At 41.5% G+C, this 14,902-nt stretch overlaps 1 long non-coding RNA gene across 1 annotated transcript; it reads left to right on the top strand.

Annotated features, from left to right (window-relative positions):
* Window positions 1–1,791: 1,791 nt before the first annotated feature.
* On the top strand, window positions 1,792–3,567 carry LOC134060101 (uncharacterized). The gene is made up of 3 exons (XR_009935131.1): window positions 1,792–1,941; window positions 2,729–2,804; window positions 3,097–3,567. It is a non-coding gene; the product is annotated as an uncharacterized LOC134060101 (long non-coding RNA).
* Window positions 3,568–14,902: the final 11,335 nt, after the last annotated feature.

Genomic DNA, 14,902 nt, shown 5'->3' on the forward strand with positions numbered 1-14,902 from the left:
CTTTGTTGCTGGGAGGTTAGGGGAACGTTAATGCAACCAAATATAGTAAAGTTCCCTAAAGGGTAGGAGAACGTTCTGCTAACCAAAATAAACAACCAGAAAAAAACGTAGTATTTTCGTCAAGAAAACTTTCCTGGGGAACCTTGTGGCAACTTTCGCAACTTTCAGGCAACGTTTTCCTAACCAGGAAAAAAACGTTCTAAAAACGTTCTCCTAACCAGAAATTGTTAGCTGGGTAATGCCTGCCATTCAAGCTTTACCCAAAAGACTACAATCTTTGACGAGTCTTTCCCAAATCTTGTCAAAGTTGTTTGGTTTAGCACTAGCCCTCTAGTCTATCAACTGTTTCTGCAGCAATGTTTCATACATGACGCTTGGTAATCAAACACATTACACACAGTCCACGCGCTTTTAAACAATTTATTGGTGGACTAGCTGCCATGGGCTACATGGTTCGCATTAGTTGCTATTCACCTCTTTCCTCAACCCGGAAATATGTATCGTTGCAATGGTTACGATACTGTTTTCAACTTCCGTTCATTCTGTTAACATGTGCGTTCTCCATAGCAAACTAGGTTATGCCTCAACTTAGATTTCTTTCGAAATGTTGACAATTCTGCCCTCAGCATGTATATACTGCATCACATATAACCGATATAAAATAGAAAAGTTGACTTTTATATGCGTTATGATATGTTAAGCACCGTAAACCGTCACGTTAAAACAGATACAATGCAGCTTCGCCGGAAATAGAAAACCGTCTCCGTGTCATGGCGACCCCCATTGTCGGCTGCGGAATATCGTGGATACTGGGCCTCATTGAAGTGGCCACCCCACTCGCGCTTTCTATGGGTGGCTCTCAAACTCTCCTCGATCCTCGATGCTCGGTCCTCTAGGCTCGTTCCCACTGATCTAACACTGGATAGACTACCCCATAGTTGACGCCCCATCATTCCTTATCTAGATCGGTGAGGACGAGGACCGAGGAAGGAAGGGAGGATGTATAAAATACCAAATGAGAGGCACCCCGTGATTCACGCATGGACAGTAAAATATAACAGTTTAAGTCCGCTGTAGGCCTATAATAAAAAATGCATTGGGTGATGACGTTGTAGTAGGCCTAAATTCAGAGAAGTTAAATCGCACTAAAATGAAATTATCTAGGCTACGCAGAGAGGGCGTTCTCGAGAGCGATAACAATTAAGTTTCAAGCCTATCATTATCCTCGTGTCCCCTGTTAATGCCATTATTGTACATTAGACCATGTCATCTCCACCACACTTTCTGCCATATCTGTCATTTCCATCACTACACATTTTAAGTTAATCATGAAAATAATACAACATGCATTTTTGGAAAATTAAAACATATCTGTGTAATATTTAGCCTATTCAAATAATACATTTGGAACCATATGGTTTTTTTTTTATTATTTAAAAAAAACCCCAAAAAAACACGTTTTGTTCTGTGATGGAAATAACAGGCTTTTGGAATAAATTGGAAAATAAATTATTTAGGTAAAATCATCACTGCCACTATTAGGGTAGATAATTAAACCATGCAAAAGTATTTTTATTGAAAATGTTACATTTTCTTAAAATGTCCAGGTCAAAGAGTAGCCTACCATGGCCTAGTTGAAGAGTAACCCTGCAGCGGTAACATCTGTCTTATATTAACGTCAATTCCACAGTTTTGTTAACACAGATAGGAAGTCAAATTGTAGGCCTAGCTCTGAACTTACTTACAATAGCCTAAGCATGGTCAATGTCAACGTCTGACTCTGATAGGCATGCCTATAGAGGGATATGAAGAGATTGTCTGACTGGCTTTCGTGCTGAAGTGAAATAATAGTCATCATAATAATTTAATTTCTCCTGCAGGACCAGATGGCGCTGTGACATTCATTTTCAGTTCTGTGCAAGGAACCACCATCATGCCATGGTAAGTGATAATTTACTGGTCTTCAATTTACTAGTGTCACAATGTAGCCACTGTGTAGCCTATATTATTATAGTAATATTTTGTAAGCATTTATCCACCAATGAGAATAGCCTAGTCTAACCGTATCCCTTTGCATCTCTCCATAGGGATACACAAAGGCTAGAGTTGAGTGATATTTTTGTATCAAGGAAGGGATAACACCTTAGACTTTAGATTTTATATATCAAAATGGGTTGGCTATGTGGTTATGTGACGCCTTTTCCAAGAAGCTCAGTTACAGTATTTTGCCATTATTGATTAAATCGCAGTCAGTTTTCAAGGGTCAGCCCATGACCATGCATACACCACTCATGCATTTAAAGGGCTGAGAACCAAAGGGGCATAAGTAACATTTCACCAACTTAATAGGAGAGCCCAAACAAATCTAACTGCTTCTATATGTTCACAGTTAAAGACCTTTGGTTTTTGTTTAATAACTTTATATTTACAAATATTTTACTTCTATAATTTTGTCAGCTAGAAAGAGCTCTCAGCTTTCAGGTGATAACTCAATTTTGACCAAAATGTCACCTACGCCCCTTTGGTTCTCAGCCCTCGTTTTGGACCTTCCAGTCTATCAATGCACTGAAAATTCATCTCTCACGATTTCATAGAAAAACTGAGCAGGAGGTTGTGTCTTGTGTTTACATGTCGCTTGTACTATAGTATTATTTAATATATGCACAGGATCACTATTCTGCTGATTTATCTTCCCATTACCTCACAATCCCTCTCTCTGTCTTGATAGGACGATGCTGATGTCAACAGCAGACGAACAATTATTCTGCAGGCCCTTCTAATCTTCCTGCAGGATGACCTGGAATGTAAGTTTTTGATTCACTCTTTCCTTTTTTCTTAATTTATCTTCTCTGTATATCTCTATTTCTATTTAACCCTCTCTGATACTACATTGCAACCAAAAGACAACAACCACAACCATCTTCCTAGCCACCAGAATAGCAATTAAATCATACTACATTTAATTTGGGACTTTTCATTCACTGGTATTTCATATTATATGAAATACACATATACAGTATGTATAGTGTTTGTAATGTATGTAGTGTTTTTCACTGACTACTCTACTCATTAACTAATTACTGTCATGTTCTTCAGGTAGAAGAAATTGACCTGCCTGACCTCTCGGATGCAGCTGTACCTATTCTCACTGTCTCAAGTGATACGGACTCCCTTGTGAAGTTTGGTCATGCTATCCATTCTATAGTTCTTGAGGGAGCTATTGTTGAGTGTGATATAACAGAGTTGACAGATGCGTTAATTTTACTGTTTGCCTTAATTTATGCACTTCATGTCGATTATCCAAAGCAATTGTCTTACGCATTTAATTTCATTCAAAAATTATAATAGGTTTGGATGACCTGAAGTCGTTACCTCCTAGACTACTTAGCCTTAAAAATGAATTGCTGATGATGGATGAGTATGCAGTCTGTTTTCCAAATCTCATTGTTGGTAGTGCCAGCATTTTAATACTCAAGCAAGCAATGAAGTGAATTTTTTTATTTTATTTTTTTTTATTATTTATGTTGGCCTTATTATTTTTGTTATTTGAGTATTTGTACCTTTGTTGACGAAATGGTTATTTCTTTGATTTTTTTGTATTAACCCCATTGCTGGGGAGGTTGTTCTGTTAGAATTCAAATGGAATTCTTAAATAAATGGAATGTGCAGTGAAATGGTCTTTTCAATAATTTTTCAGTTGGATCATACAAACAAAATATGTTTGTGTTTGAGGAAAATAGTAAATATAAACAGTCAATAAAATGTGTTTCAATAGAGTTAAGTCAACTTAAAAATATAAGAGGCTGAATTTATAATGTTTAGGTCTGAGAAATTGAATGAGTCATGCTGATAACATTAATATATTATAAGAAGCGTTAACTTAAAAAAATCAATTCCATCTTTAGTGTCAAATTTGCTAGATTTAACAATGATTTCAAAATGATCAGGTTCATTGAACTTATCCAAGATTTAAGTAGTGATTACTTAAAATTTTTGATTGTCAAATTATTATGTTTCAGTTAATCAATGTCCTCAAAAAAAATGAGTGTGAATACAGCTTAGAGTTTTGAGTAGTAATTACTTAAAATGTTCGTTTGTTGAAGTTATTTGTTTTAATGTTGTTCATTTTCTCAAAGATTTGGAGTCTAAAGAGCTTGTCTGGCTAATGTAGTAATTACTTAAAACATATATTTCTCACATTATTCTTTTTAATTGGATCCTTGTCCTTAAAGATTTTGAGCTTTAGAAAAGTCTAATTTTAAGTAGAAATTACTTAAAGAATATGTTAACGTAGCTAAATAATTTGAGGTAATCAGTTTCATCAAATATTTTGAGTTCATTGAACCTGTTGGGGCTTACAGTGTAAGTGTTTGCTCTTGTGTTCTCCTCTACATCTCTGCTTATGAGTACATGAGTGCTGCTGCATCTCTGCTTATGAGTAAGTGAGAGGTGCTGTATCTCTGCTTATGAGTACATGAGTGCTGCTGCTGCATCTCTGCTTATGAGTACATGAGTGCTGCTGCATCTCTGCTTATGAGTACATGAGTGCTGCTGCATCTCTGCTTATGAGTACATGAGTGCTGCTGCTGCTGTATCTCTGCTTATGAGTACATGAGTGCTGCTGCTGCATCTCTGCTTATGAGTACATGAGTGCTGCTGCATCTCTGCTTATGAGTACATGAGTGCTGCTGCTGCTGCATCTCTGCTTATGAGTACATGAGTGCTGCTGCTGCATCTCTGCTTATGAGTACATGAGTGCTGCTGCATCTCTGCTTATGAGTACATGAGTGCTGCTGCATCTCTGCTTATGAGTAAATGAGTGCTGCTGCATCTCTGCTTATGAGTACATGAGTGCTGCTGCATCTCTGCTTATGAGTACATGAGTGCTGCTGCTGCATCTCTGCTTATGAGTACATGAGTGTTGCTGCTGCTGCATCTCTGCTTATGAGTACATGAATGCTGCTGCATCTCTGCTTATGAGTACATGAGTGCTGCTGCATCTCTGCTTATGAGTACATGAGTGCTGCTGCTGCATCTCTGCTTATGAGTACATGAGTGCTTCTGCATCTCTGCTTATGAGTACATGAGTGCTGCTGCATCTCTGCTTATGAGTACATGAGTGGATAGTGTTCTGTATATGTGATACCAGTTGTAAAGCTGCTTATGAGTACATGAGTGGTGCACATGAATGGGAGCTGGAGGACCCTGAGGAGTTTCTCTAAGGCTGCTCTGGACTGGGGAGAATGGACAACATCAGGATCATGAGGGCCCTACAAGGAGATCTATATACTATATGGATTACATCACGAGAGACGAGGAGATCTACAGTATATACTACTGTATATGGATAACATCACGAGAGACGAGGAGATCTATACTATATGGATAACATCACGAGAGACGTGGAGATCTATATACTATATGGATAACATCACGAGAGACGAGGAGATCTATATACTATATGGATAACATCACGAGAGACGAGGAGATCTATATACTATATGGATAACATCACGAGAGACGAGGAGATCTATATACTATATGGATAACATCACGAGAGACGTGGAGATCTATATACTATATGGATAACATCACGAGAGACGAGGAGATCTATATACTATATGGATAACATCACGAGAGACGAGGAGATCTATATACTATATGGATAACATCACGAGGGACGAGGAGATCTATATACTATATGGATAACATCACGAGAGACGAGGAGATCTATATACTATATGGATAACATCACGAGAGACGAGGAGATCTATATACTATATGGATAACATCACGAGAGACGAGGAGATCTATATACTATATGGATAACATCACGAGAGACGAGGAGATCTATATACTATATGGATAACATCATGAGGGACAAGGAGATCTATATACTATATGGATAACATCACGAGAGACGAGGAGATCTATATACTATATGGATTACATCAGGATCATGAGGGACAAGGAGATGAGCCACTATAACATCACGGAGAAGCTCTCAGCTCTGCAAAGGCGAATTGACCAGGATGGACAAAGAGAGTAGCCACGTACTGTATAAGAACTCCAATCCACTCCAACTCCACACACACACACACACACACACACACACACACACCTCTGCATCCAGAAGCCCTGCATGGACTAGAGGCCTCCCTCGTCTGAACACTGGTGTACTACAGCTGAATTCCACTCTACGCTCGCTACTGCAGCTTAAAGGGCCATAACTATGACTGCCTGCACACACACACACACACACACACACACACACACACACACACACACCGGTGCACTACAGCTGAATTCCACTCTACGCTCGCTACTGCAGCTTAAAGGGCCATAACTATGACTGCCTGCACACACACACACACACACACACACACCGGTGCACTACAGCTGAATTCCACTCTGCGCTCGCTACTGCAGCTTAAAGGGCCATAACTATGACTGCCAGCACACACACACACACACACACACACACACACACACACACACACACACACACACACACACACACACACACACACACACACACACACACACACACACACACACACACACACACCGGTGCACTACAGCTGAATTCCACTCTGCGCTCGCTACTGCAGCTTAAAGGGCCATAACTATGACTGCACACACACACACACACACACACACACACACACACACACACACACACACACACCGGTGCACTACAGCTGAATTCCACTCTGCGCTCGCTACTTAAAGGGCCATAACTATGACTGCCTGCATTAAAGTGTTAACATGTCTGCTGTTATCTGCTGTGCCGGTGACCATTTCTGGTGCTCTCGTCGCCTCCAGCCATGCCATCCTGTGGTGCCACTCTCTTGCACTGGCACTGTCCTGAAGACTGTGGCTACTCCAGCCATGCCATCCTGTGGTGCCACTCTCTTGCACTGGCACTGTCCTGAAGACTGTGGCTACTCCAGCCATGCCATCCTGTGGTGCCACTCTCTTGCACTGGCACTGTCCTGAAGACTGTGGCTACTCCAGCCATGCCATAGGCTGAGTGAACACTGCCTGAACTTCCAGGGAATTTCGCCCAGCAGCTCAGGCTGGAAACCAGCAGATCTATTTTCGCTGTTTACTGCCAGGACCTTTGGCTCCAATCAGAAACGACCATACTCTAGTCCTGGCACGCTATTGGCCGGTGACGCGCCGAAAACAAAAGTTAAGCGACGCGAAGTGCAGTAGAAACAAAGCGCAGCCTCGCCAGACTAATATTCAATCTTAAAAGATTGAGTTTAGTATGGTGAAAACCAGACTAGCTATGCCATCCTGTGCCACTCTCTTGCACTGGCACTGTCCTGACGACTGTGTCTACTCCAGCCATGCCATCCTGTGGTGCCACTCTCTGGCACTGGCACTGTCCTGAAGACTGTGGCTACTCCAGCCATGCCATCCTGTGGTGCCACTCTCTTGCACTGGCACTGTCCTGAAGACTGTGGCTACTCCAGCCATGCCATCCTGTGGTGCCACTCTCTTGCACTGGCACTGTCCTGAAGACTGTGGCTACTCCAGCCATGCCATCCTGTGGTGCCACTCTCTTGCACTGGCACTGTGGCTACTCCAGCCATGCCATCCTGTGGTGCCACTCTCTTGCACTGGCACTGTCCTGAAGACTGTGGCTACTCCAGCCATGCCATCCTGTGGTGCCACTCTCTTGCACTGGCACTGTCCTGAAGACTGTGGCTACCCTTGAACCCTCCTCAGTGCTCACTATTGCTGCCTAAATGGCCGTTACTATTGCACTGCATCATTGTGAGTGTCCTCTGCTATCTGTGGTGCCGGTCATTTGAGGTGCTCTCTTGGTGTCCTGTGGTCCCAGTGTCCCGTGCTGTCCTGCAGACTGTGGCTGACCCTGAACCTCCCTCAACACTCACCACTGCTGCTGGAAGGGCCCTAACTATATTTGACTGAAGACTGTGGCTACCCCTGAACCAGAGGTGGAAAAGTCCAGATTCAGAAAGTAAAAGTCCTTCCACACATCTGTGCCAACCATTCATTTACACCAGCTGATTCTGATTCTAGCACAACTCTTCAGCTAGGCAGAGCAGCTAATTAGTGAGATCACCTGTGTTAAGAGCACAGGTAGAACCAATACATGGTTGGATTTTTACTCTCTGAAGCTGGACTTTTCCACCTCTGCCTTGAACTCTCCTCAACGCTCACCCCTGCTGCTGGAAGGGCCGTAACTATATTTTATTGGTTCTCAGTGTGTGAGTGTCCTCTGCTACCTGTGGTGCTGCTGGTCATTCTTGGTGCTCTCGTCCAGCCTTGCTGTCCTGTGCTGCTGGGACCTACGCTGTTGTGAAGACTGCCTTGGCTGCGCCGGATGTCTGTTGGGTTTGTGGTCCTGGAGCCCTACGCTGTTGTGAAGACTGCCTTGGCTGCGCCGGATGTCTGTTGGGTTTGTGCTGCTGTGCTGCTGGAGCCCTACGCTGTTGTGAAGACTGCCTTGGCTGTGCTGGATGTCTGTTGGGTTTGTGCTGCTGTAGACCTGAGCCCTTGATTATTGAAACATTGGCCACTGGGTGACATGTAATCGAATTACATGCAAACATTTTATATTATGACCGCCGCTAGCAGTCATATAGTTCTTGTCAGAGGTTTTTTTTTTTTTTTGTCAGATTCTGAGATCTAGATTCTTAGATTCTCAATTATTCTTCAAATAAGCATAACTAGGAGGGGGGGGGGGGGGGGGGGGGGGCGCAGCGCTAGGTTGTACTTTGTGGGGAGAACTTGAAGGCGGGCTTTTACACAGAAGGTGAGGATCTCTTCTCCGATGGTGCCATTACTGTAGATGGTGTGGGACACGGAGTGGTCTGCGCAGGGCAGTTTTGCCAACTTTAAATTGGACCAGTACCAGTACATACATATGCACATGCCTTCACCCTCCCGAATACACACAAACACACCCACACACCTGTACTCACACTCACCTGTGCACACATATACACCCACAGACATCTCACCGCACGTCAGGGACGGTCTGAGACCCTGGACCCATACTCTATTCTCTCTGCATGCAGTCTAGCAGACGCACACACATATATCCCATTACCCCCACCACACACACTCACAAGTGAAAAGTAACAGACAGAGAAGCACACATACTTTACATAGCTCTGTCCAACTGGGAGATGGGCTCCCTGTTTTAAAATGAAAACTGTCTCAATGGCAGCAAGCACATTTACCATCAGAAATATGGTGGTGACTGCATGTATGTGGTAGACTGGGTGAACCCTGCCTGAACTTACGGCGAATTTGGATTTGTGTTGATAGTCTATGAAAATGATTTTGTAGTCTGCACTCCTTGAGAAATCAATGATTCCGAAGAGGTCTGTGGAGAAGCATATAAATCCTGAGGGAAACAGCTCCATCTACTGGTGACAAAATAACAGATGTGCGACAGAGGAGTTGATATTTATAAGCGAAAGTAAAAACAACAGTGCGATCGGAATATCAGGAAGGAAGACGAAGGGGGAGCAATACCCTGCTCAACAAGTAAAGCTTTTAATATAGCCTAGGTTATAAAAAATAGTCATTATCAGTTTGTCTGCAAATGTAGGCTGCTAACGAACCTAAAACATGTAGCTAGGCTTTGTAACACATTATCTTCCTATCGGGACATGGGTGACTGTTAGCATTTCCAATGGCGCTGAACGAGACGAACTAATTGGATGTTGAGCTTCTTGGATAAATCCTAAACAGTGTTGCACGAACGCGTTTAAAAAGAGTGCATTGGATAAATAAGCTGGGACTGAACATTTACAACTTCTGTGAGTCATGACCTTGGCGTCCAGTTTTATTCATGGGCGCATTCCACAGCAGCCCGTTTGCATATGAGGAAACCATTTAGCGCACAGGTGCACAGGCCTAGCCTCCATTTTAGGTTGAAAAGGCTCACAGATAAGTTATGATTTAGTACTTTACTAATAATCGAATCGAGTCATTATTTTGTTCTGTTGTGTATGCACATGTTAGATTCAACCATACAGGTGCAGAAAAAGCAGTAGGCCTGAAATGCAGAGAACATTTGAAGGAATAATTTAGATAGTGCAATGTGAACAGATAGTGCAGTATGAACAGTTATGACTCAAACAACATTATTTAGCAAATATATAGAAATGATCAAAATGTACTTTGTATTGCCATGTAATGTCATTGTAATGCATGTAGTGAAAATCACAACAATGCATGTGAAGTGTGATATTATACCAAGATATGCATACAAACATACATATGTCTCTAAACTCTAAAGCGTTTAAAGAGTTGTATCTTAGAAAGATAATGAGAGAAGAGCAGCAGAGCAGCATTGTAGGAGATGTAAGGACATATTCTGATTGTTTTCAATGAAGCCCGCCATGATCAGGTTAATATGCGTGAAATATTATGTAGTAATTTGTGTTATTTGTATTGTAGCTTATCACAACAAGATTCATTTGAATGATATGAGTGGCTGAAAAATGGAAAAACAAGTCAACACAAAACAGGACAACTGTCCAAAGGGGCAAAGGTAGGCTACTCAGCACATTATATAAATTATGTTTCTTAAAGAAGTTGCATTATGTTCTTAGTTTAAAGGTGTTAAAAAAGTTGTTAAAGCCACTTTTAGAAAGAGAACATAGAGACTTCTAACTCTCATTTTGTGGTGTTTTAATGTCAGCTATTATTTATTTGTGCAACAGGTAGGCTATATGTTGCACATCTGTGTGATGAAGGATAAATTACAGTAAAGAGTATGGCAAAATATTAAGAAGAATATCACTACAATGTCTACAGCAAGTAATTGTTGTTTTTACACCACAGCTCACTCCATCATGAGAGGCCTCCATCACCTGTGCCCACTTGTGTGTCCATGAAGAGTGACCAGTCAGAGGGTCGACATATAACCTTCAAACATGATGAGAGCACAGAAGGATCAAGGCAAGTCCATACAATGAGCACTTTGTGGTAGAGTGGTTGATAATGTTCACATCTTACATTATAATGAAAACAAACAGTTATCAATTTAATATCGGTGCCATTTTCTGGTTAAATTCTTATAGTTTCTTCTACAGAAACAAAACTGCATTTTGAGTAGAGTGTTTATAGAGTTCTGCTGTGTTAATGAGTTGAATATCCTACAAAGCACTTGAATCCTGGAGGGCTAAACATTCACACCCAAAAAATAAATACTGGTAGTCTACTTGCAAAAGTAGCAAAACATAAATAATACTTGATGAATGAAATCATTGCCAGTTGCTGATGAATCAGATAAAGATATTGCTCACTACATTAGCATGGTGTTATCTGTGCTATCTGTGTGCATCCATTACGTGTAGGCATTTGTACTATTAAGAGTATCCCAGCTCTACAGTGGGCGTTGGTTGACATTGGCCGCTTTCACGTGAGATTCTCATGAGAATCACACGTGAATCACGTGTATTTTATTTATTTTTCCCAAGTGAAGCTGCATTGTCCCAAACAACCACCAGGTGGCACTTGTGAGCAGGGTTAGGAATGTCGGCATTTACCACTAGCCAAACAGTCCCAAATTGAATTCAATCCCGAAGCAAGCTGAACATCTTTTCTGCTTTTAATAGCCTAGTCTCACGACAAAACTTGTTATTGTTTATGAAGGTGTCTTCTGTTAGCCTATTGTATGAAGAGGCATCTGGCTGTTTCCTTTAGGTTGGTTTTGCTGTCACTAACGGTTTCATGAGGTCACAAGGCCAGTTTCCACTAAAAACATAAGCCTATGTCCTTGTGTTCTCGTTTTTGGGTCAATTCATACATTTTATTTCAAATGTGCGGATAGGCTGATGGTAGGCCTACGCTTGTTTTTATGCTGGCAACAAAACAAAATGGTTCACGAATGTTATTCTTGATTCTAAATGCGGGAAACAATTAAAAATAAAATGTCCCAATTTCCGACGCACCACAAACCTCTTGCCTATGTAGCCTATACATTGGGCTATATGTTTATTTGAAATGTATAGCTGGCTGTTGTCAAATAGCCTAAAATAGGCCTACAGGAGAAACTATATGGTTTATGCTCTCTGCTGTTTCATTCCGAACCGAAAGCGAAGGAGGGAGAATGAATTATGAACGTTTCAGTTTTGCGTGAATAATTCCTGAACGGTTTTGATCAGGCGGGAAACAATTAGGCATCACACCCATCTTGTCTATTTAAATATTCTATTATTTGGGCCTATTATAAAAGGTAGGACTTTTTCGTTAGAAAACAATTTCATTTGAATTATGGACTGCCTTTGAATGACGTTTGATCGGACTTTCAGTTCTCAGAAGAAAGTTTCAAGACGCTAAGAAACACATGTTTGCCCCGTCGCATTAACGGTGACTTAATTTATTTCAAAATGATATGACCTCATGAATCCTATGTTTGTTTGTGTGTTCTACTTGTCTTTTTTGATCTATAATGATTATAGGGGATGCATCTCAGTTGTTAGATTTGCACATAATATGGTTGGTGTCATAATATGGTCATGTTTGGTCGGGTCGGTATAAAAAAATATGCTGTTAATTTTTTGTCATTTATATCGTACATAATTGTCTTTAGAAGAGGAAAACATAATTTGCAGCATTCCCACTGAAACGCGATTCTATTCCCCATATTTTGTCACGGACATGTGCACTTGTTGTTTCTGCGTAGACAGACCCTCGGCTACACTTGACATGCAGTTGTGTTCTGTTCTCAGAGCATATGCTTTCTTTTATGATCTGCAACTTTTTTCTCGAACTGCTGGCCCCTTCGATTCGGCTACTGAGCAGCGAAGTTGCTGATGCGATGCGTGCTTCTCAAGTCTGATCATTTGCAGCAAGATCGAATGGTGGAACCATGGACTGAAAGACAAATAAACTAAAAGTGTCCCCAATCAGGAAATAGGCTTACTTCTTAATTTAATGTCATCAAGGCATATAGCCTACAATTGGTATGAGCATGCAATGTGTGTCCTTGCGCAACTTATAAAGTGGCTCGTTGGAAAGCCCCACGTCTGCTCTTTCGTGCAATAAAGGTTTCGCGGAGCGAGCAATGACGCACTCAATCGGGCTCTATGGGTTTTGGTTTTGATTTTTGTTTTGGTCCATTGATAAAGACGTTAATAAAGAGTTTATTAATAGTAATACAGTAATATTCTGTGCCTGCATTTCATGCTTGGGAGCCTCAACGCATTCATGTGAGGAACGGCTGAAACAGAATTTGTATAGGAAAATCCTTAGGCTAATTATGTTCAATGTTGAGTCAAATAGTCTAATTTTTGGATGAACGCTGACACGGAACAAAAAAAGGCCTAGACTAAATGCATGTTTCCCAAATTCTGAGCAATCACTAGACTATTAGGCCTATATTGTTTACATGCATGAGATACCAGTTGTGCGCAGCTCAATGACGCTACGACGAAGTTTTACAATAAGCGGGTCGGGGAAGCGGGTCGGGTATAATATTTCAATAATTATTTTTTGTGGTCTGAGTTGCGGTCGGGTTAGTTGTAAACGGCGGGGCGGGGCGGGCCGTTCAGACACGTACCCACGCATCAGTGGCACCAACTTTTTCGATGAATTGATAAACATTTAAAAAGTGGTGGGGACAAAATCGCTCGTCATAAAAAGTGGTGGAGACATGGCTACCCGGTCCCCGGCGAAAATGATGCTGCTGTTTCTGAAAGCCGAAAAGGAGTAGGCTCACTGTTGCAGACACACACTCAACATATAGAAAAGATTGCTAATGATGTGTGAAACTGCTCTTGGGGGATGGGGGATTTTTTAATCCGTGTTCTAAGGCACAGAGGCCAGCTCACAGAGGGGGGATGATAGTTAGCTTCCAACACTTGATGCTGCTGCCCATTTCGGAGCCCTATATTAGAATGGCTTTGTGGTCGCCATCGTCGGCACGGCATAGATGCTTGGACAACGACTCAAAAGTCAAAGACTAGACTAGACTAATCGTTATAATATTTTCTATGTTTCAAATCACTTGATCGCAGATGTAACAGAACCCTCACCAATTTGAGGAACTGGATAACCTCGCAAAGTTCATGCTCGTCTTTTTGCGCAAGTGAAACTGAACGTTAGATAGATAGATAGATATAGATAGACAGATAGATAGATAGGCGTCATTTTAACACTTTTTGTTATCACAGATTTTGTCCCCATCACTTTTGCCAACTGAAAATAAAATGTCTTTAATACATGGCTACGCTTGACAGGACAGTGAGCGGTGATTCATTTTCACCATTGACTAGACCTATAGCTATGCAAAATAAAGTTCTAGCAACTTAGATATAGGTATACTCATGTTCATGTTGATTCAGAGATAGGCATAGGCCTACCGTTGTCTACTGTACGTCAAGCTAGACTGCATTTTATCATGTGGTGAATGAATGACGATATGTTGCTGGACCATGCCGGACGTGTTTCCCCCGAAAGAAACATTTCGACAATCATTAAGAAACGTAGGCTACATCATTCATACTCCTACTTCCCGTGCATCTTGCGTTTTACTTGCTTCCTTAATTTTGTGAGAGTCTGAGATTGACAGAGCATAGACTCTGATCTGATGGACAGTCGTCAGTATGCATTGCATGCAGTAAGCCGAGTCCTGAGGACATGATAGAAACCATCGAACTAGCCTTCATTCTCCTCGGAATGAGCCATTTAAGTACGAAGCTGATAAAGTAACCTAAATATAGCCTATAGGCCTGTGCGTTTAAAACTGGTTCTGGCGACAACAGCGCAGCAGAGTCAGAAACGCAACAGTCCTCAACATCGTTAAGATCATATAAAATGTATGTCCCCAGCACTTATCAAACCAAGCTGTAAAATAGCGTTTTGTCCCCTGAAAACTAAACTGACGCCATTGGATAGATAGATA

Source organism: Sardina pilchardus, chromosome 16 (assembly GCF_963854185.1).
Source record: "Sardina pilchardus chromosome 16, fSarPil1.1, whole genome shotgun sequence".
Taxonomy (NCBI): Eukaryota; Metazoa; Chordata; class Actinopteri; order Clupeiformes; family Clupeidae; genus Sardina; species Sardina pilchardus.